Genomic DNA, 27,782 nt, shown 5'->3' on the forward strand with positions numbered 1-27,782 from the left:
TGACACCACTAGAGGGATGACAACATACATCTCATCAACATATCGAACGAATACCAAATTCACATGACTACTAATAGCAAGACTTCTCTCATGTCCTCAGGAACAAACGTAACTACTCACAAAGCATATTCATGTTCATAATAATAGGGGTATTAATATACATAATGGATCTGAACATATGATCTTCCACCAAGCAAACCAACTAGCATCAACTACTTGGAGTAATCAACACTACTAGCAACCCACAGGTACCAATCTGAGGTTTGGATACAAAGATTGGATATAAGAGATGAACTAGGGTTTGAGATGAGATGGTACTGGTGAAGATGTTGATGGAGATTGACCCCCTCCCGATGAGAGGATCATTGGTGATGACGATGAGGATGTTTTCCCCCTCCCGGAGGGAAATTTCCCCGGCAGAACAGCTCCGCCGGAGCCCTAGATTGGTTCCGCCTCGTGGCGGCGGAGTTTCTTCCCGAAAGCTTGCTTATGATTTTTCCTCGGACGAAAGACCTCATATAGCCAAAGATGGGCATCGAAGGGCCACTAGGGAGCCCACGAGGCAGGCGGGCGCGCCCCTCCCGCCCTCGTGGCCAAGGTGTGGCCCCCTCTGGAACTTTCTTCGCTCAATATTTTTTATATATTCTGGAAATATCTTTCCAGGAGTTTCAGGACTTTGGAGCTGTGCAAAATAGGTCTCTAATATTTTCTCCTTTTCCAGCCCAGAATCCCAGCTGCGGGCATTCTCCCTCTTCATGTAAACCTTGTAAAATAAGAGAGAATAGACATACGTATTGTGACATAATGTGCAATAACATACCATAATGCAATAAATATCGATATAAAAGCATGATGCAAAATGGACGTATCAACTCGCCCGCACCTCTGTGGCTAGGAGAGGTCATTCGGGAAAACACCTTGGTGTCATCCATGGTGATAGGCGAGGCGGCTTGTGGCGTCGTCTCACTCTCTGCCATCTCAGGTGGCAAAGAACTCCCCTCCGATAATGAAGGGTCCGGGAGATCGCGGGGAGATCTGAAAGGCACATGGTGCAATAAATTATATAATGCAAATAGAAAAAATGAAAGATATATAGTAAGTATCTAAATACTTATGTTTCGGCCAGGGGCTTCATCCTGGGAGGCTTTTTGGAGACCAGTTCGGCATCTGAGTACGAACTGTCCTGGAGGGTCATCTTCCTCGTCTTGGGTGCCTCCCCCTTCGAGTCTTCGGAGGCCTCCTTCTTTTTCTTCCTCCCTTACAAGGGGAGTCGGTTTCCACCTCCTCTTCCTCTTCCTCATCTCTCTCATGGGAGGAGGGGCTTCGGTATCTCCGGACATAGCGTCCGAAGGAACCTTAGGGCGGGGGCCACCCTTGGCCTCCTTGCCTTTCTTCTTCTTGGCCTTCTTCTCCGGCGCCTTATATGGCACCGGGACCAGCATCTCTGTCAGCTGGGGTGTGGCTAGGTTTTCGGGCAGCGGTGAAAGACACTTGATCCACTCCGCCTTCGCCATCCATCCCTGTACAAAAGAAAGGCAATATGACTTATGTCATGTTCAAAATACTAATTGGATACGTCTTTGGAAAGGATATGCTACTGCTGAGGCCGGATTCTCGATGTCGAGTCCGATGTCATTGGTCTTCTTCGACCACATTTTCTGGGCCTTGAAGAGCTACTTCCGAATGTCTTCGTGCGTAGTGCCGAAGAAGCGCTTCAGGGTTCGTGGCTCCTCCGGATTGAACCCCCATATGTGAGAGGCCCGGAGTTGGCAGGGGAGAGTGCGGCAGAAGAGCATCACCTGAATCATGTATGTGAGACCAGTGTTCTTGCCTACCATATTGGTGATGCGTTTTTGCAACATCTGCACCTTTGTTGTGGGTCCCCAATCCAGGCCCTTGGCGGTCCATGAGGTGAGCCTCGTAGGGGGTCCAAATCTAAAGTCAAGAGTGGCCGCCCACTTGGTGTCGCGGTGTACGGTGATGTAGAACCACTCCTGCTGCCACATCTTGACAGCCTCCACAAAAGCAGCGTTGGGAAGCTTGCTTACCATGGCGCCGCCGCAATCATGTGCTGCCCATCGACCACCTTTGGCTTCAGATTGAAGACCTTGAGCCATAGGCCAAAGTGTGGGGGGATGCGGAGTAGAGCCTCGCACATGGCGATGAACGCCTATATGTGGAGGAAGGAATTCGGGGCTAGATCATGGAAATCTAGCCGGCAGTAGAACATGAGGCCCCGAATGAAGGAATCGAGGGGAAACCTAAGCCCTCAGAGGAAGTGAGGGATGAATACGACCCTTTCGCCGGGCTCCGGAGTGGGGATGACTTGATCCCTTGCAGGGAGCCTGTGCGCGATATCCCTGAACAGATATCCCGCTACCCGGAGCTCCTTGACGTCCCTCTCGGGGACGAACGAGGCCTCCCACTTGCCCTTAGAGCCGGATCCAGACATGGCTGGAGAGGCCGGTGGCGGTGGGAAAGGTTGATATTTTGGGCACTGGAGCTCAGAGGAAGGGAAGGCGGGAGATGGAAGAAGGCGTGGGGAGAAGGAGGAGTCTTTACCCTCTTATGGGCAGTAAAATACCAAACGCCCCCACTCTAGGCTTAAAACTCGCCTGTTCCCGAAGACATCATGCGAACGACACAGTTGGATTACCCAAAACCATATTGATGAGGATCTCACAATAGGCGGGCACGATCTCTGTTTTGACAAGACGTGCCAATGGAGGCTATGCCTCAAAACACAAAGCAGGAGACGTGAAAACGGTTCGAAATATTAAAGAGTCAGGTGTGACGTTTCGCCGAAAAAAGTTGTCAGTGAAAGACATTGTTTTATTTGGATATCTTGCCTTCATGGCTAAGGGTTGTATCAATTATGCAGAGCCGAATATAGTTCCTTTGTGCACGGAATTGTCCTAGAGTGTTCAGAAGAAGGAACCGGCCTTGCAATGCCGAAGACAATCTGCGTGCCGAACACATCGTCATCGAATACTGATTCAGGGGCTACTGAAGGAGTCCTGGATTAGGGGTTCCTCGGGTGTTCGAGCTATTTGATATGGGTCGGACTGATGGGCCGTGAAGCTACAAGCAGAAGACTTTCCCCCGTGTCCGGGTGGGACTCCTATATGTGTGGAAGGCAAGTTTTGGTGTTCGGATATGTTATTTCCTTTCCCCTCAAACCGACTCTGTACAACCCTAGATCCTTCCGGTGTGTATATAAGCCAGAGGGTTTAGTCCGTAGATGCTATCACAATTCTCATAGGCTAGACAGCTAGGGTTTAGCCATTACGATCTCGAGGTAGATCAACTCTTGTACCCCCTATACTCATCAAATACAATCAAGAAGGACGAGGGGTTTTACCTCCATTAAGAGGGCCTGAACCTGGGTAATATTGTGTCCCACTTGTCCCTTGTTACCATCAATCCTTAGACGCACAGTTCGGGACCCCCTACCCGAGATCTGCTGGTTTTGACACTGACAGTCCCCTCTGAGGTTTGGTCTACGGGGTGGGCGTGCGGTGGCCTATATCATAAAGGGCATACATGCTATCAACAATAGAATATTAAAGAAAACACTTAAAGTGTATCCGAATTTATACCTCTCGGGAGGGGGCTTCACCCTGGGGTTCCTCTCCGGAACCTCTTCGGACGCCATAGATTCCTTATCAAAGTCCAAGGTATCGTCAGGCACGATCAGCTTAAGCCTGCATTGCTTCTTTAGGGGCATGAGGGGGCTGCTCCTCCTCGGCATGATTCGACGCCGCTCTCTTCTTCGAACGAGAGGAGCCGCTCTCCTCCTTGCCCTTTTCGTGTTCCCCCTCTGGGTCGGAAGGCATCTGGGTCTCTCCGGTTTTGCTGCCCGGAGGCTTTCTTGGGCGGAGGCCTTCCCTGGCGTCCGGCGCCTCCTCCTCCTTCTCCCTCTTCTTTGGCGCCTTGTATGGCGCCACGGTCAACATCTCCTCCAGCTGAGCCGACCGAGGGTCTTCGGGCAACGGGGACGTACTGTCGATTTCTTGGCCTTCTCGAGCCAGCCCCGCAGAATTAAGAAAGCAGGGATTAGATCTCCCAAGATAACAATATCCGAGCATAGAGTGAATAGAGCTTTGCTACCTCCATTGGGGGGTTTGCGGTCTGAAGACCAATGTAATCCTACTTCGCCAGCCACGTCTTCTGCGGCTTGAACAACACCTTCCACAACTTCTAATGGGTGGTGTCGAAGAAGCATTGTGCGGTGCCGGGGTCTTCGGGCTTCCAGGACCACATTGGGGTGGCTCGGAGTTGGCAAGGATGGAGGCAGTGAAGGAGCATAATCTGGACCATGTTGGTCAGCTTGGCTCCCGCCTTCACTACAAAAAAATACACTTCCGTGATGATACATGTTTGTCACAGTAGATCGCGTTTTTGTCATGCATGTACATCCATGACGATTTTATGACATAATCAAGATAGTCATACCTGTGCTGTCGTAGAAGTGTCCCATGACATTACCAAAATTATCATCACAGAAGTGTCCACTTCCATGACGATAAATCACGCATCACAGAAGTGCTTTCGTCAAGGGTGACCGACACGTGGCATCCACCGTAACGGAACGCCGTTAAGCTATCGAGTCGGGTTTTGGATTCGATAACCCGTTAACAGCCCCGACCAATGGGAAATTTCCACGTGTAAAATTCTTATTGGCCGGACGAAACACGTGTCAGCTCGTGAGTGGGTCAGATAGGTGCCTATGATATGTCGACATGTGCCACAGCCCACCACTGGCCCATTTAGCTTACAAAGCCGGCCCGTTTGACTTGGTCAAAAGTTAACGGGCTGGCTCATGAGAAGCCTGTTAATGGTCTCTTCGCAAATAGCCCATTTTACGGCCCGTTAACTCATGGCACGTTAGGCCCTAAAGGAAATTGGCCCAACAACGTCATGTGGGCCGTCGAATATAACACCAGCCCATTTAACTTTCGGCCCATGTATGGCCCACGACGTCTTTCGGCCCATATGAGGCCTTCGTATCTTTCGGCCCTTTACAGGCCCACGGTGACTCTAGCCCATAATGAACAGTAATTTTCTATATACCCGTTAACATGGGCCATTTCTAGCCCATGTTAGCTTTCAGCCTATTGATGGCCCATATGTTCTTGGGCTCCTTTTCGCCCCTCGATTACTTCCGGCCCGTTACTGGCATGTTCCCCTAATGGGCCAAATTCGGCCCATGGCAAGAGTCGGCCCATTACTGGCCTGTTCCCCTAATGGGCCAAATTCAGCCCATGGCAAGAGTCGGGCCGTTACTGGCCTGTTACCCTAATGGGCCAAATTCGGCCCATGGCAAGAGTCGGCCCGTTTCTGGCCTGTTAACCCGTTGCGCCGTTTCCGACCCGTCCTATATTCTAGCCCATTAATGACCCGTTATGCATGTGACAGAATTAAGCCTTTGCTATCCTACGGCCTATTACCGTGCTAGGCTGATACCAATTACGCCCGATTATGGCCCATGTAGACCCATTTATCTGATGGCCCGAGGCCCACCGATTACAGACCCATTTATCGACGGCCCGTAGGAGACCCATGGATCCTACGGCCTGTATATGGCCCATGGTAGTTGCAGCCACTAGGAAACCAAGGAAAAAGAAGACTAGGAAATAAATAAGGCTGAAACTAACGCTAGGCTATTAAGGCGATTGCATAGATTACATCCACTTGGCATCAAAGATCGCCACCAGTGCAAATATAGGGAACACCCTACACTATACAAAAATGGCTTGTTGTTTTCTTCAGCCGGTGGCTACACGTTAAGAATAAATTTTGTGTCGCACCAAAACAAATTACAACTATATAACAAAAGGAAGGCTGGCATAAAACTTAACAGTCTAGCAGATAAATGCACCACCAGAAGTTCAGAAGCTCAGTTCATTTGACCTGACTGTTACGTTTTCATGCTGTATTGTCCGATGGAGCACCATAACCCTCGCCTTCATTTCCCCTAGGCTCCTGAACAACATAGCAAATGTCTGATAGTCTGGTTTCAAAACCATGCATATCTTGATGACATTGAGCAATGTTTCTCCTTGTTTCACAAAGGGTCTCTGTTAGGGAATGGACTTGTGTCTGGAGCGCAGATACAACATTGCTTTGAGCTTGCATATCTTGATCATGAGGCAGTTCGGACGATATTGCCTTAACAACCAACCCTGTATTATGCAGGAACATGCTTTTGGCACTGTTAGTGGATAGGTACTGACCCACTACAGCAAGAGCTGACATTGCGGTTATAGTTGCCTCGCCACCTTCAGAAGGTGGCGGTTCCACCATTTTTTCCATAGCTCGCTGAAAAGTTGAGGTTTTACATTAGTAGTACCAGAACAGAAGATATTAAGGAGGCAGCAAAACCAAACAAAATAGCTTTGGTCTACATACAGAACTTATTCTGGTGAACCTATGTAAAATATTTGTTGTATTTTATTGCAAAGTACATAATAAAACCAGGTTCCAAACATATGACCATGTACCATCGCTAATGTATTGTCTATTTCTTCACATTGTATTGAGGGCTAAGGATAAAGAGACGAAGTTTATAATACGGTAAGCATAGTATGACATCATTCATATCACAAAACAACTGAGAACAGACAAATAGGCAATTGTAATGTTGTGTGGGCAAGTCCAGCACGGAACTAGATTATGGGTCAAGATCAAAGGAACATCACTCCTCTCTTTTAAACCTTGTAAGGTGCAATGATACGCTAAGACAACTGTGTATAAAATTGAAAAGAGTAATAGACATTGGCTGCAAACCATGCAGTTCAAGGCACAAGTCAGAGTAAGTAGTAGTTAAAAGGCATGAGGATTAAGGACTTACAACAGCGGCTTTGACTGGTGTAGTCATGCCCTTCTTCTTGCTGGTCTGACAGTCCTTGAAGATTTCCACAACATTTGGTTCAGGTACTTTTTGGTCCTTCCGGGCTTTCCTCTGCATTTTGAACAAGTCAATATATATCTGATAATATGGTACAGCGAAAAGAGTGAAATAGCAGCTAATTACAAGAACCTCGCAGTGTGCAATATAGCTACGAGATCCTGTCATCTGTTGGAATTTCACTTTCGTACGGTTGGCCTTGTTCTTTGAACAGATCACCTACAAGAAGATAGATTTGTGTGGCACATGCGTAAATAGGACTTCAACATGTGATCTGATCACATATATATAATGTACCGGATACTTCGGATCAGACCAGTGTTTAACAAGGCCCCTCTAGTCTTCATCCGATATATTTTCCACTAGATATGTTTGGGAAAGTTCACTGTTAGCCTTGCCTTCAAAGTGAGTTTTCCTCAAGTTATACCGATACTATCGCAGAGCAGGCTTGAAAACATGGGTGCAAGCTTGTCTGGTTGCATCATCTTGGCTATCCAACTTGAACCTCATCTGTTGAAAATTATGGGAGTCTCATTATCAGCAACCTAGAAAGTATGGGACAGAGCAAGGCAATATTACTAGTTTCCATACATAACCATACTTACAGATAAATGGTCGAGGAAGGTGTTGAACTGGGTTTCGTCTTTGTCATTCCTGTACTGAATCCATGTTGGGAGGATACGTACATGACACCTAACGGCAACTGCTACCTCTGATACTAACTTGGCTGACTCTGTAGCATCATGTGGCCTTTTTAAACCTGCCTCAAAACGGATCTCCATTCTTCCTCCTCTAGATTTAGTTAACCTATCGAGCATTGTCCCTGATGTTTGTTTCCTCTTGTGCCTAGGTGCTAGTCCAACAATGAACATAGGAAGTGTTAGTGTGCATCAAACTGTGAGACTACATATAAAGAAGCATGCAACTGTAACTTGACTCCAGTAACTACCTTCTTGCTGTTGAAGCTCACAAGGTTCATCTGATATTGCCAACTCGTCTTGTGTCAAGAGTGCTTGGAAAGTAGTGTCAGGTGGCAAGGGAGCTTGGGAACGTGCTGCTAGCTCAGTTGACGCACGAGTAAGTCGTGCATATGGTAGTACTGTGGTAGGTGTTGCAAGAACTAGGGTTGTCTCTGCTTGTTTGGCGGCAGCTATTTGTTTCTGTTTGGCTTTTTTTTGCAACTCGTGTAGCATGGGATGTCGTGTTTGTAGAATTTTCCGCTGGATTTTGACCTTCTATTGCACCATCAGTACCAGCAGAATCTGCAAGATTCATCCGCTTCTCATTCCCTGCCATTCTGTGTTTCTTCCTCTTTCTCTATTCCATGTTAAGTCAAGCCGACAAGAAAAACAAATAACCATTTAGTTGTTCAGAACAAATTGATGCATGATGCACACGAACTGAACTTCGATGTTAGACAACCACATGATAGGAGGATGTAATATGTATGAAAACATGACGGAAGAGATAACCAGAACTATGATGTGTAAACTAAGAAGAAGACATTTCACCAAATTAGAAGCAATGCAATGGAAGGTAGACACCATATGAAAGATGCTACAAATATCGCTCTGCCAAGTTAACAGTGTCTCATCATAAATGGCGTTTAAAAAAATGTGAAGCAGTACAAGAAATAAATCATATACAAGATGCAAACAACATCACACTACCATGTTAGAGGTCTCTCGTCATTAGTGCCATTGCATATTCAAAGCATTGCATATTCACAGCTTATGATGTGTAAACTAAGGAGAAGGCATTTCAACAAATTAGAAGCAATGAAAGCTAGACACCATATGAAAGATGCAACGAATATCACTCTACCAAGTTAAAACGGTCTCGTCATAAGTGCCATTTCAACAAATTAGTAGTACAAGCTAGAAAAGAATGTGAGATGTAACCTATATCACACTCCGAAGTCAAACGTGTCTTATGATAAGTGATTGTTGTAGGTTACACAACAGTAGTAATTTGATGTAAGAACATGGTGTGATAGACAGATATTGTATGTTCTAGAAACAGGAACACGTGTCTTATTCAAATATAATGTGTAAAGTAAGCAGATGGAATTCAACAAAATTAGAAGCAATACAAGCTAGACATCACACATAACATGCAACCACATATAACAGTGCCAAGTTAGAGGGAGCACCAGTGATGCTGCACTAGGGGATACGTGCTCATCATAAACACAGGTTTGTTGAGTGTCTATGCATGTGTTGTCTTGGAAATCATCTTGGGGGTGTGGAGGATTAGAAACTGTAGAGGCCCTCCGTTCGGAAGGAGCACCTTCATCCGTTGCCTTGCTAACTTCCTTCCGCTTTATTGATTTTGAATTGTCAAGTAAAACCGACAAGAAAAAGCAATAAAATTCTCTCTTCGGAACTCATTCATGCATGATACTGACAATCACTACTTTGATGTAAGGCAAACACATGATACCAAGATGGAATATGTACGGAAAACAGGACGGCATGGCATGTTCACAACTGTTTGTGTAAACTAAGCAGAAACCATTCCAGCAAATAAGAAGCAATGCAAGCTAGACACCGCATGAAAGATGCAACCAATATGACTCTGCCAAGTTAAAAGCATCCCATCATAAATGGAATTTCAAAAAATTAGAAGCAGCGCATGCTATAAATCATATGAAAGATGCAACTAATATCGCACTGCATATACTAAAGGTGTATCGTCATGTTGATTGATGCGGGATACAAAAAACAATAGTTTTATGTAAGGACATGCTTAATAGACAGATGTACTATGTACTAAATACAGGAAGGCATGTCACATTAACAGGTATAATGTATAAGCTAAGCAGACTAGCACATGCAGTTTAACCAGATTGGAAGAATTACAATCTAGACACCATATGCAACATACAACCACATATCACGCTGCCAAGTTAGAGCAAGCACCTGCGATGCTGTTGGGGAACGTAGTAATTTCAAAAAAAATCCTACGCACACGCAAGATCATGTGATGCACAGCAACGAGAGGGGGGAGTGTGATCTACATACCTAGTAGATCGACAAGGGAAGCGTTTGGTTGATGTAGTCGTACGTCTTCACGGCCCGACCGATCAAGCACCGAAACTACGGCACCTCCGAGTTTTAGCACACGTTCAACTCGATGACGATCCCCGGACTCCGATCCAGCAAAGTGTCGGGGAAGAGTTCCGTCAGCACGACGGCGTGGTGACGATCTTGATGTACTACTGCAGCAGGGCTTCGCCTAAACTCTGCTACAATATTATCGAGGACTATGGTGGCTGGGGGCGCCGCACACGGCTAAGGAAAAGATCACGTGGATCAACTTGTGTGTCTCTGATGTGCCCTTGCCTCCGTATATAAAGGACTAAAGGGGGGAGGCTGGCCGACCAAGGAGGGCGCGCCAGGAGAGTCCTACTCCCTCTGGGAGTAGGATTCCCCCCCCACCCCCAATCCTAGTTGGAATAGGATTCGCGGAGGGGGGAAAAGAGAGAGAGAGGGGCCGGCCCCTTCTCTTTTCCACTAAGGTCCATCATGGCCCATATAGCTCCCGGGGGGTTCCGGTAACCTCCCGGTACTCCGGTAAAATCCCGATTTCACCCGGCACACTTCCGATATCCAAACATAGGCTTCCAATATATCAACCTTTATGTCTCTACCATTTCGAGACTCCTGGCATGAGTTGCGAAACTATTCCACAATTTTTCAAATGTACACCAAACTCATAACTCAAATATTCTCCTCCACGATCAGATCGTAGAAACTTTATTTTCTTGTTACGATGATTTTCAACTTCACTCTGAAATTCCTTGAACTTTTCAAACGTTTCAGACTTATGTTTCATTAAGTAGATATACCCATATCTGCTTAAATCATCTGTGAAGGTGAGAAAATAACGATATCCGCCACGAGCCTCAATATTCAACGGACCACATACATCTGTATGTATGATTTCCAACAAATCTGTTGCTCTCTCCATAGTACCGGAGAACGGCGTTTTAGTCATCTTGCCCATGAGGCACGGTTCGCAAGTACCAAGTGATTCATAATCAAGTGGTTCCAAAAGTCCATCAGTATGGAGTTTCTTCATGCGCTTTACACCGATATGACCTAAACGGCAGTGCCACAAATAAGTTACACTATCATTATCAACTCTGCATCTTTGGCTTCAACATTATGAATATGTGTGTTACTACTATCGAGATTCAACAAGAATAGACCACTCTTCAAGGGTGCATGACCATAAAAGATATTACTCATATAAATAGAACAACCATTATTCTCTGATTTAAATGAATAACCGTCTCGCATCAAACAAGATCCAGAAATAATGTTCATGCTTAACGCTGGCACCAAATAACAATTCTTTAGGTCTAATATTAATCCCGAAGGTAGATGTAGAGGTAGCGTGCCGACTGCGATCACATCGACTTTGGAACCATTTCCCATGCAGATCGTCACCTCGTCCTTAGCCAATCTTCGCTTAATCCGTAGTCCCTGTTTCAAGTTGCAAATATTAGCAACAGAACCAGTATCAAATACCCAGGTGCTACTGCGAGCATTAGTAAGGTACACATCAATAACATGTATATCACATATACCTTTGTTCACCTTGCCATCCTTCTTATCCGCCAAATACTTGGGGCAGTTCCGCTTCCAGTGACCAGTCTGCTTGCAATAGAAGCACTCAGTTTCAGGCTTAGGTCCAGGTTTGGGTTTCTTCTCTTGAGTAGCAACTTGCTTGCCATTCTTTTTGAAGTTCCCCTTCTTCTTTCCTTTGCCCTTTTTCTTGAAACTAGTGGTCTTGTTGACCATCAACACTTGATGCTCCTTCTTGATTTCTACCTCTGCAGCTTTCAGCATCGCGAAGAGCTCGGGAATAGTCTTATTCATCCCTTGCATATTATAGTTCATCACGAAGCTCTTGTAGCTTGGTGGCAGTGATTGGAGAATTCTGTCAATGACGCAATCATCTAGAAGATTAAATCCCAATTGAATCAAGTGATTATTATACCCAGACATTTTGAGTATATGCTCACTAACAGAACTGTTCTCCTCCATCTTGCAGCTATAGAACTTATTGGAGACTTCATATCTCTCAATCCGGGCATTTGCTTGAAATATTAACTTCAACTCCTGGAACATCTCATATGCTCCATGACGTTCAAAACGTCGTTGAAGTCCCGATTCTAAGCCGTAAAGCATGGCACACTGAACTATCGAGTAGTCATCAGCTTTGCTCTGCCAGACGTTCATAACATCCGGCGTTGCTCCTACAGCAGGCCTGGCACCCAGCGGTGCTTCCAGGACGTAATTCTTCTGTGCAGCAATGAGGATAATCCTCAAGTTACGGACCCAGTCCGTGTAATTGCTACCATCATCTTTCAACTTTGCTTTCTCAAGGAACGCATTAAAATTCAACGGAACAACAGCACGAGACATCTATCTACAAACAAGCATAAACAAGCAAGATACTTATCAGGTACTAAGTTTCATGATAAATTTAAGTTCAGTTAATTTACTTAAAGAACTCCCACTTAGATAGACATCCCTCTAATCCTCTAAGTGATTACGTGACCCAAATCAACTAAACCATGTCCGATCATCATGTGAGATGGAGTACTTTCATTGGTGAACATCATTATGTTGATCGTATCTACTATATGATTCATGCTCGACCTTTCGGTCTCCGTGTTCCGAGGCCATATCTGTATATGCTTGGCTTGTCAAGTATAACCTGAGTATTCCGCGTGTGCAACTGTTTTGCACCCGTTGTATTTGAACGTAGAACCTATCACACCCGATCATCACGTGGTGTCTCAGCACGAAGAACTTTCGCAATGGTGCATACTCAGGGAGAACACTTCTTGATAATTAGTGAGAGATCATCTTATAATGCTACCGTCAATCAAAGCAAGATAAGATGCATAAAAGATAAACATCACATGCAATCAATATAAGTGATATGATATGGCCATCATCATCTTGTGCTTGTGATCTCCATCTCCGAAGCATCGTCGTGATCACCATTGTCACCGGCGTGACACCTTGATCTCCATCGTAGCATCGTTGTCATCTCGCCAAGCCTGTGCTTCCACGACTATCGCTACCGTTTAGTGATAAAGTAAAGCATTACATCGCGATTGCATTGCATACAATAAAGCGACAACCATATGGCTCCTGCCAGTTGCTGATAACTCGGTTACAAAACATGATCATCTCATACAATAAAAATCAGCATCATGTCTTGACCATATGACATCACAACATGCCCTGCAAAAACAAGTTAGACGTCCTCTACTTTGTTGTTGCAAGTTTTATGTGGCTGCTACGGGCTTAAGCAAGAACCAATATTACCTACGCATCAAAACCACAATGATAGTTTGTCAACTTGGTGCTGTTTTAACCTTCGCAAGGACCGGGCGTAGCCACACTCAGTTCAACTAAAGTCGGAGAAACTGTCACCCACAAGCCACCTCTGTGCAAAGCACGTCGGGAGAACCGGTCTCGCGTAAGCGTACGCGTAATGTCGGTCTGGGCCGCTTCATCCAACAATACCGCCGAACCAAAGTATGACATGCTGGTAAGCACTATGACTTATATCGCCCACAACTCACTTGTGTTCTACTCGTGCATATAACATCAACATATAAAACCTAGCTCTGATACCACTGTTGGGGAACGTAGTAATTTCAAAAAAATTCCTACGCACACACAAGATCATGTGATGCACAGCAACGAGCGGGGGGCTGTGATCTACATACCTAGTAGATCGACAACGGAAGCGTTTGGTTGATGTAGTCGTACGTCTTCATGGCCCGACCGATCAAGCACCGAAACTACGGCACCTCCGAGTTTTAGCACACGTTCAGCTCGATGACAATCCCGGACTCCGATCCAGCAAAGTGTCGGGGAAGAGTTCTGTCAGCACGATGGCGTGGTGACGATCTTGATGTACTACTGCAGCAGGGCTTCGCCTAAACTCCGCTACAATATTATCGAGGACTATGGTGGCTGGGGGCGCCGCACACGGCTAAGGAAAAGATCACGTGGATCAACTTGTGTGTCTCTGGGGTGCCCCTGCCTCCGTATATAAAGGACTAAAGGGGGGAGGCTGGCCGGCCAAGGAGGGCGCGCCAGGAGAGTCCTACTCCCTCTGGGAGTAGGATTCCCCCCCCCCCCAGTCCTAGTTGTAATAGGATTCGCGGAGGGGGGAAAAGAGAGAGAGGGTCCGGCCCCTTCTCTTTTCCACTAAGGCCCATCATGGCCCATATAGCTCCCGGGGGGTTCCGGTAACCTCCCGGTACTCCGGTAAAATCCCGATTTCACCCGGAACACTTCCGATATCCAAACATAGGCTTCCAATATATCAATCTTTATGTCTCGACCATTTCGAGACTCCTCGTCATTTCCGTGATCACATCCGAGGACTCCGAACAACCTTCGGTACATCAAAATGCATAAACTCATAATATAACTGTCATCGTAACCTTAAGCGTGCGGACCCTACGGGTTCGAGAACAATGTAGACATGACCGAGACACGTCTCCGGTCAATAACCAATAGCGGGACCTGGATGCCCATATTGGCTCCTACATATTCTACGAAGATCTTTATCGGTCAGACTGCATAACAACATACGTCGTTCCCTTTGTCATCGGTATGTCACTTGCCCGAGATTCGATCGTCGGTATTCCAATACCTAGTTCAATCTCGTTGCCGGCAAGTCTCTTTACTCGTTCTATAATACATCATCCCGCAACTAACTCATTAGTTGCAATGCTTGCAAGGCTTAAGTGATGTGCATTACCGAGAGGGCCCAGAGATACTTCTCCGACAATCGGAGTGACAAAACCTAATCTCAAAATACGCCAACCCAACATGTACCTTTGGAGACACCTGTAGTACTCCTTTATAATCACCCAGTTAAGTTGTGACGTTTGGTAGCACCCAAAGTGTTCCTCCGGTAAACGGGAGTTGCATAATCTCATAGTTATAGGAACATGTATAAGTCATGAAGAAAGCAATAGCAACATACTAAACGATCGGGTGCTAAGCTAATGGAATGGGTCATGTCAATCAGATCATTCACTTAATGATGTGATCCCGTTAATCAAATAACAACTCATTGTTCATGGTTAGGAAACATAACCATCTTTGATTAACGAGCTAGTCAAGTAGAGGCATACCAGTGACACTTTGTTTGTCTATGTATTCACACATGTATTATGTTTCCAGTTAATACAATTTTAGCATGAATAATAAACATTTATCATGATATAAGGAAATAAATAATAACTTTATTATTGCCTCTAGGGCATATTTCCTTCAGTCTCCCACTTGCACTAGAGTCAATAATCTAGATTACACAGTAATGATTCTCACACCCATGGAACCTTGGTGTTGATCATGTTTTGCTCGTGGAAGAGGCTTAGTCAACGGGTCTGCAACATTCAGATCCGTATGTATCTTGCAAATCTCTATGTCTCCCACCTGGACTAGATCCCGGATGGAATTGAAGCGTCTCTTGATGTGCTTGGTTCTCTTGTGAAATCTGGATTCCTTTGCCAAGGCAATTGCACCAGTATTGTCACAAAAGATTTTCATTGGACCCGATGCACTAGGTATGACACCTAGATCGGATATGAACTCCTTCATCCAGACTCCTTCATTTGCTGCTTCTGAAGCAGCTATGTACTCCGCTTCACATGTAGATCCCGCTACAACGCTTTGTTTAGAACTACACCAACTTACAGCCCCATCGTTTAACGAAAACATGTATCCGGTTTGCGATTTAGAATCGTCCAGATCAGTGTCAAAGCTTGCATCAACATAACCTATTACGATGAGCTCTTTTTCACCTCCATATTAGAGAAGCATATCCTTAGTCCTTTTCAGGTATTTCAGGATGTTCTTGACCGCTGTCCAGTGATCCACTCCTGGATTACTTTGGTACCTCCCTGCTAGACTTATAGCAAGGCACACATCAGGTCTGGTACACAGCATTGCATACATGATAGATCCTATGGCTGATGCATAGGGAACATCTTTCATATTCTCTCTATCTTCTGCAGTGGTCGGGCATTGAGTCTTACTCAACTTCACACCTTGTAACACAGGCAAGAACCCTTTCTTTGCTTGATCCATTTTGAACTTCTTCAAAACTTTGTCAAGGTATGTGGTTTGTGAAAGTCCAATTAAGCGTCTTGATCTATCTCTATAGATCTTAATGCCTAATATGTAAGCAGCTTCACCGAGGTATTTCATTGAAAAACTCTTATTCAAGTATCCCTTTATGCTATCCAGAAATTCTACATCATTTCCAATTAGTAATATGTCATCCACATATAATATCAGAAATGCTACAGAGCTCCCACTCACTTTCTTGTAAATACAGGCTTCTCCAAAAGTCTGTATAAAACCAAATGCTTTGATCACACTATCAAAACGTTTATTCCAACTCCGAGAGGCTTGCACCAGTCCATAAATGGATCGTTGGAGCTTGCACACTTTGTAAGCTCCCTTTGGATCGACAAAACCTTCTGGTTGCATCATATACAACTCTTCTTCCAGAAATCCATTCAGGAATGCAGTTTTGACATCCATCTGCCAAATTTCATAATCATAAAATGCGGCAATTGCTAACATGATTCGGACAGACTTAAGCATCGCTACAGGTGAGAAGGTTTCATCGTAGTCAATCCCTTGAACCTGCCGAAAACCTTTTGCGACAAGTCGAGCTTTGTAGACAGTAATATTACCGTCAGCGTCAGTCTTCTTCTTGAAGATCCATTTATTTTCAATTGCTCGCCGATCATCGGGCAAGTCAATCAAAGTCCATACTTTGTTCTCATACATGGATCCCATCTCAGATTTCATGGCTTCAAGCCACTTTGCGGAATCTGGGCTCACCATCGCTTCTTCATAGTTCGTAGGTTCATCATGATCTAGTAGCATGACTTCCAGAATGGGATTACCGTACCACTCCGGTGCGGATCTTACTCTGGTTGATCTACGAGGTTCAGTAGTATCTTGTTCTGAAGTTTCGTGATCATCATCATTAGCTTCCTCACTAACTGGTGTAGGTGTCACTAAAATAGTTTTCTGTGATGTACTACTTTCCAATAAGGGAGTAGGTACAGTTACCTCGTCAAGTTCTACTTTTCTCCCACTCACTTCTTTCGAGAGAAACTCCTTCTCTAGAAAGTTTCCGAATTTAGCAACAAAAGTCTTGCCTTTGGATCTGTGATAGAAGGTGTATCCAATAATCTCCTTTGGATATCCTATGAAGACACATTTCTCCGATTTGGGTTCGAGCTTATCAGGTTGAAGATTTTTCACATAAGTATCGCAGCCCCAAACTTTCAGAAACGACAACTTTGGTTTCTTGCCAAACCACAGTTCATAAGGCGTCGTCTCAACGGATTTTGATGGTGCCCTATTTAACGTGAATGCGGCCGTCTCTAGAGCGTACCCCCAAAATGATAGCGGTAAATCAGTAAGAGACATCATAGATCGCACCATATCTAGTAAAGTACGATTACGACGTTCGGACACACCATTTTTCGGGTGGCGTGAGTTGCGAAACTATTCCACAATTTTTCAAATGTACACCAAACTCGTAACTCAAATATTCTCCTCCATGATCAGATCGTAGAAACTTTATTTTCTTGTTACGATGATTTTCAACTTCACTCTGAAATTCCTTGAACTTTTCAAACGTTTCAGACTTATGTTTCATTAAGTAGATATACCCATATCTGCTTAAATCATCTGTGAAGGTGAGAAAATAACGATATCCGCCACGAGCCTCAATATTCATCAGACCACATACATCTGTATGTATGATTTCCAACAAATCTGTTGCTCTCTCCATAGTACCAGAGAACGGCGTTTTAGTCATCTTGCCCATGAGGCACGGTTCGCAAGTACCAAGTATTCATAATCAAGTGGTTCCAAAAGTCAACTAGTGTCTTCTGTGGGATGAATACCGTGCAAGCAGAGACGTAAGATTTGCATGAATAAGGGAAGAGGAGTACCTTTTCTGGTTGCCGGTGTGGTCACCTCCACATGTCGCGCCGATCTTCTTCTTTTTACCAGGGAAACCGATGTTCTGGAGGGTGCAGGCTTGGAAGAACCCATGGCCAAATTGTTGACTGTGTTGCCGTGGCCGTATGCCGGTGGAGGGGAAGCAGATCCGAGGCGGCGAAGGATGGCGTAGTAGGAACAGCTCCGGTGCGGTGGAGGTTGGCGAAGTTGGAGCGGCAGCGGTGAGGCGCAGGACGGCGTGGTTGAACTGGCTCGGGTACAGACGGCTCGGCCTCGCCTTTAACTACTAGCCGTGGAGGGCGTTGCGGTTGAGGTTGCGGTGGACGACAATGTCGGGGTATCGGCTCCGACGTGATGGAGGAGGGCGGCGGTTGATGGGTGGGACAGGGTGGCGGACGGAGGACGCCTGGGTTTCGCGGCTGGTGGAGAGGTAGTTTTGGCGCCCATGGAGTATGAATGGGGAATCGGACGGGTGGGGGGCAACCTTGTTTTGGTCTGGGACGCGCTTGTTTTTGGCTTTTTTTAACAGAAGATGGGATGCGCTTGTTTGAAATTGGGGGAAAGTACAAACTTCGCCCCCCTCTTAAATTTCGGACCTACTGCGGGTCGGGGATAGGATGGTAATCCCAGGTGTCCCAAATAGTGGGAAGGAGCAATTTCGGCCGCGCGCATGTGTGCTTAGGCGGCCATTGTGTATGAATATTTTTCGGATGCGGTTGCGTGGCATCTAGATGAAGCTACAAACCTACCCCGGTTTAGACCTTTGGACGTTGGGCCGGTAGGTTTCATGGGTCAGAGTTATTATAAAAGTAATTTCCTTGTACTACCAAACATTGGTCTCACGCGGTTTCCGGCGAATAGAGGCTCTTTTGGCGCTTCGTTCGAAAATTTTGAAACACAAGCATTCACGTTGAGAGTACTCTTGAACTATGAGGATTGACCTAAATAGACAACGTTATATTTGACCTTGTATGTTTGAAAACCTCATTAAATTATCCGCTTCTTTTTGAAATTTTGACACTTGAAAATCCTATAACTACGATTATTTTGGAATGGAGGAGCTAAATTTGAATCTATTTTGTACACGACTACATATGCTATTATGTACAAAATCAGAGCAAAGATTGGTGCCCCCATAATTTACGTATGGTTTACAAATGCCATGATATCAAATTCAAATAATTGAATGGACTTCATGTTGAATTCGATTTTTTAAACCACCTTAAGTTCAATTCAAATGTATGCTAGTTCATAGGTAGCTATTTATAATGTCCATTGTGTAAATTTCATATGTATAATGTGCTTTACACACACAACATGAACTATACTCATGTTTATATTCGATTGCTAAAGCGATGCATTGTCTGGAGTTCAAAATACTAACTATGTGGATCAATTGTGTCGAATAATAACATAGACATGCTCAAATTCGATAGAATCTAGATGTCTGATGGATCAATGACCGCTGCTTACGCGAATTGCAAATATCATGATCCCATCCTAATATTTGGATACAATTTATATCTTTAATCAATGTGTAGAGCAGTCCTTTACGTGTAGTTTCACTCTCCATCGGTGGTCTCTCACACATGCTCACACACTCTCTCCCGAGGTGTCTTTCTCGCACACATGCTCTAGATATAACCCTCCCTCCCTCTCGTAACCATTTACAACTGTTTTCACTAACCTTTATCACAAGCACTCTTCCTCTCGCAAACATACACACGCACAATCCTCATCGACCCTTTCTATATACATGGACCTGCCTACGTGTCTCATGTACACACATTATCTTTACGCCTGTCTCTCACGCATTGTCTCACACCTCTCTTCCTAATCGACGAGTATGATTCTAGCAGAGCATTCTGTAGGATGCCCCTTAAAGTTAGGTTGGATGAATAGTAATATCAGAGATAAAGGGGTTACCTTAGTCCGAGAACCTAGGGTTACAAATCCTAGCCGGCTTTGTCAGTGGACACAGAGTCCTTCACAATTCTGCTATCTTTGTCTTGTACGACTAGTCATCCATGGGTCTTCCTAAATGTGTCACAGGCCGACCAATGTGGCGCAGGACGGAACCGAACGAAGGGCCTCACCTCGACCCATCGAACCTCACGCGGTGACACACCCTCTGCCCCCACGTCTCATTATCTTCTCACACCCACACATACCAACACAAACACCACACACACAGAAAATTTCTCCTGGTGCCTCTATTCCCTCCCCCCTTGCATATACACACTCAAGGGAATGGAATCTCTTGTCGTGACGTCATATTCGTCTCTCTCTCTCTAGACCACTCTCATTTCTCGTGCTATCTCTCCCATCCCCCCCTGTCGGCCCCTCTATCCATGCATCTCTCAAATACGTAATACACACACATACCTCTCTAGGCCCCGCCAAATGCATCAACTACACATTCACACATGTTACATCACGTACCCCATTGATCTACAAAGCCCTCTCTTCACGTTTATTTCGCATACAACATTCCTTTTGAATAAAGTGTGGCCAAAAAATTATTTTAGAGTTTCTACATATATACAACATTACAAAGTTATATGGAGGAGTATGAACGCTAATTTGCATTGCATGGTGCCCACAATTATATTTATTCCGCACTGTGAATTTGTATATTTTTATACTATATACAAAGTTAGTCATAATAAAGAGAAACGAAGAGCATCTCTCTCTCCATTGCATACCCCCATGTATGCCCCTTTCACGTATGCACACAAAACTATCTCCAGGTCCTCTAAAAGTAAGCCCCCAGAAAATTCACGCATGTTTCATCTTTCTCTCGCGATATATGCAATGACGATCATTGTATTTGAAGCGAAAGCACGATACGTACATTGGACTTCAGAATCCACTCATTACGGTCACCATTTACATTTAGTGGTTATTATACAGTCATGGGCTCACGTACAACTCTGTATTTGCTCATGACATGACTAGTTGACCAATTAAACGCTCCACATGGCACCTCTAGTGTTGCATCACATTATCTCACTACCATCGTGCCCACCTGTCGACTTGTATCTACTCTACATCTACACTCTTATAAAATACACTCTTATAAAAACAAAGTTGGTGATGATGGTGTGCCTACCATCCTGCAATATAGGCTGTCCAATTTATATCTGACGGATAGGAAAGAAACTATGGCAATTTTGCAAAAAGGTACCCACACACCTCTCCACATTTGCAAATAAGGCCTTCCCTCGTTCATTCTTTTCTCTCACAAGATAAACAAGTCATACAAATGCATCTTGATGTTACGTGCAACGCACGTGCATCCTACTAGTAAGAATGAAAACAAAAAACAAAAATATATTTGGACGGTGGTTCAAAGTCATGACCGCGGGCACAGCGGACAAGGTGGCCTTGTATTGGTATGTTGAGCCGTCTATTTTATCACACAGGAGCTGGTGTGGTGATTATACACACACGCACGCATGCACATGAACTGCATCCACGCAACACTCACACAAACACATGCACCCATGCACGCACGCAACACTCACATGTACACACGCAGCCACGCACGCACGCAACACTCACACGCACACACGCACGCATGGATGCACACACCAGTACACCACACGACAAACACACACTCTCACGCTCAAGTGCTCAACCTACACGTGCATGCGCACACATCAGGCCCTGACAGACACATACACAACCAGGTGATTCCCGCGCATCGGTTGGAGCCTTGTCGCGCCTGCGTAAATTTGTGTTTATCTGACCTTTTGCCTATGCGAACTGATAGGTGGGAACCACAAGGAACGTGGTCAATTTAACTAGTCAACATGGCACCACGCAGACTATTTGGCATGTCAACAGAGTGCAATCCAATGTTGAACTGTGAGCAAGTGACCGTATAATCACCGCAAAACGTATATATGACCGTAATCAGCTTATTCTGAAGTTCGGTGACCGTATTATGCTTTTCTCTCTGTAGGTCCTCCAAAACTACATCTCTACACGTTCTCGCATGTTACATCTAACAACTATGCAATACAACACTACTACTACACTCTAACACAATAAATCATATGTGTTTTTAGTTTTACTAGATATCATATTGTTACTTATAATTATTCAGTTTGCATACATTAAAATTGCCTTTAAGATGTATGGCCAGTATCATCTACCACGCGGGAAAAATCCCGCCCTTTCCTGTTTAATCGGGTTTGGATTGATGCATCATGCGAAACAGCAAAACTACAGTACTATACAGAACAAGTGACAGTTCACTGGGCCGTCGTGTCGTCTACTCCTCTGTCGTGAGAGTGGAGCACTCGCTTTCATAAATCTTCTAGTCCCTTTCGCTGACATGTGGGACATCAAGCTACCGGGTCCACGTGCCATACCAGAATACAGTGCAGAGCAGCCGGCGTGAAGCACCCCAGTCATGGCGCCTGCGTAGTAATGAGCAATGAGGCATAAAATCACAAAGTTGCACCTTTCCCGCAGTTAAGTTGGAGGGACGAAGCAACCATCATTTCACTCGTTGCTGAATCCGCTTCTCCCTCATCTTCTTCAACTTAACCACGTGTTGCTTCTGTCGTTGTTCTGCCTCATGTGGGACGCGGATCGGCTTGGTAAAGCACTGACACGTGGGACCGCATGTTAGCAAACCGCCAAGACAACGTCCTCCAAAAATAAGAAGCCTAATCCTAGACTTACAAAGGGCTACGTAGCTGCTACGTATACTTTCCATCTAATCTATATATGCCCCCTGATTTTCAGGTGGGGTGGGCCTAATTCTCTCCTTTAATCCAATCAAATAGTACCACATCAGATCAGTTTGTAACTTTACGTAAACCATTACGTTGATGTAGCATTGCTCAAATAAGAAACCTCCCCCGCCATCCGCATGGCAAAATCACCTCCTTTTTACTAATCTTGATTCTATAATTTTTTAGATCAATATAATTGAGATTTGTATAGATAGCACACAGGAGCAAAACCAAGTGGTATGGTTAAGGGCATCCACAATGTGTGGCCAAAGGTAAAAATAGCATTTGGCATCATGGGAACCATTGTGGACGGTGTTGCCAAAGCCAAAAAGATGGAACCGAATCTCCCTGATTGATTGATTGAAGGAATAGAAAAATGCAACGTCTCTCCTCTTTCTCCCATGCTTGGATGCATGTAGTACAGTATAGAGCACAGAGTCTACTCCCCTGTCCCTTCTATCATAAATCACAAAGCAGTGAGGCGTCAAATCACAAAAGTACGGACGAAGCAACCATCATTTCACTCTTCGCTGACTCCGCTTCTCCATCGTCTTCATCGAGAAACCATCTCACCGCACTAGTACTCCTAGTAGTACTAGTAAAGGACTTCCTGGATGCAAATAAGGTGGTTGTCTCGGCTTGCAGGCGGCACTTGCGAATGACTTACCGTGGTCTCCCTCAATGGTGTTCTCCGTCGAACACACTTCGCCAAACCACCAAAAAAAGATATCGTCGACATTACCGCAATGGGGAAGGAAGTCAAATATAGTTACTACCTCCATTTTTTTGTACACAAGGCCAGTATATCAAAATTACAATTTGCAAAGGGCCACTAACACTAATCGAGGCAAAATTGATGGGGTTAGCAACCAAGGATATTAATATCCCCTGCATGCATGCGGAAGTGAGAAGGTTGGTTTGCATGGCGCTGCATTAATCAAGCGATGAGGAGTGAGATGGTTGGCTCTTTGCTGTTTGGAGAAAAAAATACGCAGTAATTGACACATGAAACGAGGATTTGTATCGATTAAATCCCGCGAAGGAAAACCCCGCCTTTCTTTTTAAACACTAGTACTCCTAGTACGTACGTACTTATCCTGTTTGGGTCTAGGCCGTGCATTGCCAAACTTCGCCACACATTTTTGCCAAGCTTGCCTAAAGTTTTAAAATTGAGAAGGAGGTACACTTGCGCACGGCTATCGCGGTTGCACCGCACCCTCACATGGTCGCTCCTGCACGCCGCGGTCGCACCGCACCCTCACACAGTCGCTCCTGCACGCCGCAAACCCAACCAAGGGAACGCACCCTCACTGACACGTGATGTCGCATGTGAACAAACCAAACTCAATCATCCTATCGCTGACACATCATTTTCGTTCATAGAGTATGTTTATCCAACCGCATGTTGGGGAGTATCCGTACGGCCCGTGCGGTGGTCTGTTGGGGAAGAAGAAGAGGTGAGGAAGAAGGAAATAAGGGTTAGGAGACGTAGGATATTCATCCAACCGCCTGAAATGGTAGACTGACCCAAGTCAGGCGACTTGCATAACAAATATATGTTTTTACACAGCAAAAGATCCATAAAAACAACAACATAAAGAAAAACTATCACTGCTCGCGGAAACATATGGCATCGTTGTCTTTGGCTATCTTTGCCTGATGGCAGCGGCATCCGCGTGCTCCGCGTCGAGTCGAGCCGCTGCCGCCCGGTTCAAGTCCAGGACGTCCGGTTCCACCTGCAGGAGGGTGTTGATGACAGCGGCATCCGCGCGCTCTAAATCGAGTCGAGCCTCTGCCGCCCAGTTCAAGTCCAGGACGTCCGGTTTCGCCTGCAAGAGCGCCTCGATGGCAGCGGCATCCGCACGCTCCGCCTCAAGTTGAGCCTCCGCCGCCCAGTTCACATCCACAACATCCGGTTCCGCCTACAGGAGAGCCTCGATGGCAGCGGCATGCGCGCGCTCCACGTCGAGTTGAGCCTCTGCCTCCCGGTCCTCCTTTAGTATCGCCATGTTGAACCGTTGGTCCGCATGCACCATGGGGGACTCGGACGCCGGCACGAAGTCGACGTCCATCGTCTCATACCCATCAGGGGCCTTCTGTGCCGCGACCTCCGCCATGAACATTGGGTCGCCTTTCTCCTCCTCGTAGCTTGGCTCCAGAGAACGCAGGGATTGGCCCGCCGCAAAGCGAGCTTGGGAACGAAGGTCTGTGGCGCCGACTGCCGCCGCGATTTCTGCGCGGCGCTCCGGCGTCAGCATCTTGTAGTAAGTGATCTTGCAACGCACCATGGCTTTCCGGCGAACTAGGGGACGCTTGATGCGGGCTAGGGGATCGAAAGGTGGGGGGATGGGTTGGAGATTTGGTGTGGTTTTAGGCAGTGACCAGCGTAGGCCGAGCAGCGAAGGTTCTGGTGTGAATAGTGGTTCCGGTGATGACTGGTCAATCGGTTTTGACTGTACATCGCTCTTGTCGCATTTCCATTGGAGCCCGGCACGCAGGGCCCTCCACGTCGCTCACCGAATGGAACACGCTTCGTCTTCTGTTTGCACTTGCTTGAGGGACCGCAGTTGAGAGCAAACCGACGTCCCTCCCCCTCCCCCACCCGCATCATTTATTATACCACCACTCCCTCCGTTTTATGCGGAGTAAATAAAAATAGAGGGAGTATACTATGGATGAGGATCCCCTGACATGGCCGAACCCATTGAGTAACTAACATGCAGGGCCTAGTAAGCATGGGGTCCGCCAGTAAGTGACTGAAAGGGAGGGTAAGGCAGGGATACCTACGTCAGAGGATCCACTTCCACTATACTACTTTGACCAAATGTTAGAGTAATAATATATGACATGCAACTTACACAAATGTTAGAGTAATAATTTATGACATGCAACTTACACAAAGCATACAGGGTCTAATGCGTTTTTCGAGGCTAACTTTGACCAAATGTTAGAGTAATAATATATGACATGCAACTTACACAAAGCATACGGTCAAATTCGTATGTGAAAGGAGTTTCCAATGATATAATTTTCACATTATACATCTTAGGTACTATTAATCTTGTCAATAGTCAAATTGGAAACCATCTCGAGTACAAATCTAAGAGTACGTACGAATCTAACAATATTGATTGGGCGTTGTTGAATGTTGATACCTTTTTGATCAAAGTAGAGATACTTTGTCTACACATAAAACTTATATGTAAACTAGAAAGGATAGGAGGGAGTATATTGTACGTTCAAAAACGAAACGAACATTGAATACCCTTTATATATGATTTGCGGATGCTATGATCACCGGTTCAAAAATTTGAATCCGCCTTAGGTATCACGTTCCTCCACTCGTTCCCTCTCGATTTCATCTCGGGGTCCGAAGATCTATTGAAAGAGTACTAGGGTGGGTACATGCGAATGATACTCGGCGGAATGTTCAAATGAGGCATGCGGGAGGATGGACTCGACTGGAGGGCGACATGATTGATGGAGAAGAGGGTTGGAGAAGAATGAGAAATAAGCAAACGCCTCATGATTATACTTGAACGGCTCAAATAAACAGTAAGTTGTCTCGCTTGGCCTACATAGTGAAAGGCCTAATGCGCAACGCAGAGCACTGACGCTCGAATATGGCCAGGAAAATAGGGAAACCGACATGTGGGGCACACCCGTCGGGACGAGGTAGCGTAGACTAGTCCAATGGAGGAGCTGGCCCATGACCTCCTCGCCACCGACAACCGTTCATGTGCGTCATTGGGGCCAATAACGGGGCGCAGCTCCAGCACCGCCTTTGGACACGGCGACCGCGGTGAGCGACACGCTCATATCGTCGCTAGACACGGTCGGTTTCAGTGTGCCGAGGGTGGCGTTAGTGTTGTGGCACGACCAATGATATGTTTGGTTTGTTCCCAAGGTTGCCCCATCAAAGCATTGGGTAGCCAAAATTTTGGTTAAGGTATTGGTTGCCCATGATTTGGCCGACATTGGCAAGAAAAATGAACTAGAGTTGGGTAGAGTTCATTGGTATGCCAAAGAAATGGCAACCATCCAAACAAAGACCAATCTTTGGGTCATGACCAAAATTTTGGTTGAGGTATTGGTTGCCCATGATTTGGCCGATATTGGCAAGAAAAATGAACTAGAGTTGGCTAGAGTTCATTGGCATGCCAAAAAAATGGCAACCATCCAAACAAAGACCAATCTTTGGGTCATGACCAAAATATTGGTAAGGTGCACTTTGGCCACAATCCAAACACACCCCAACACCCGGCTCATCGAGGATGCACGGGGCGCCGCGACGTGTCCGCGAAGTGGTGTAGCGTGGCCAACTGCATCCTCTGGACCTGAGACCATGCCGGGTCATATTACTTTTTCAATGACATGCGGGTATTGCATGTGAGCAAAGGGCATCTCCAATGTTGCCACGACCGCAGCTGACTACCCTGGCACACCAAAACCCTCGTCCCTCGCGCCCCCGCATGGTGCATTCCCAGCCGGCGCCAGCTACCTGCATTCATGTCGTCCATTCGTATGTCATTGTTAAGAGGCTCGGTGCCCGAGGAATCAACTCCGGCAACTTAATGACGCACCCGGACGCTTGGCCTCACCGGAATGCACTACTTAAAGCGGCAATGCCCAGCTAACCTCCACATGATAGCGCAGCGTCCTCCTACCTGGCGCCACATCCGCCATGACCGCAAGTGCGAACACTCTGCAGGAGAGCTTGTCTTCGGGGATGAAGCCCGAGGTCGCCGCCCTTGCTCATGTCGCCTCTCGCGACACAATAGCAGTGTAGCCGGACGTGGACGCGACTGCACAAGCGGTGGCCATGCTGGCGGCCGACGACGGGAGCACCGTCAGCCACGCGTCCTACTTGCCACCGTCCAACGTCCGGCACCGCCGAGGTCGGGGACTCCTCCGAGGATGAGTAGGGCATGGGAGGCGGTAGGGCATGGTGTGCCAACTGGCCGGTCTGTATCCCGTGTTCTACTCTTCCTCGTCGGAGACCGCACCTTCACTTCACGGGTCTTGAACCCCGCCCCCGTACATAGAGATCGCAGATGCAGGACGCCGGTCACCGCTGTAGAA

Source organism: Triticum aestivum, chromosome 6A (assembly GCF_018294505.1).
Source record: "Triticum aestivum cultivar Chinese Spring chromosome 6A, IWGSC CS RefSeq v2.1, whole genome shotgun sequence".
Taxonomy (NCBI): domain Eukaryota; kingdom Viridiplantae; phylum Streptophyta; class Magnoliopsida; order Poales; family Poaceae; genus Triticum; species Triticum aestivum.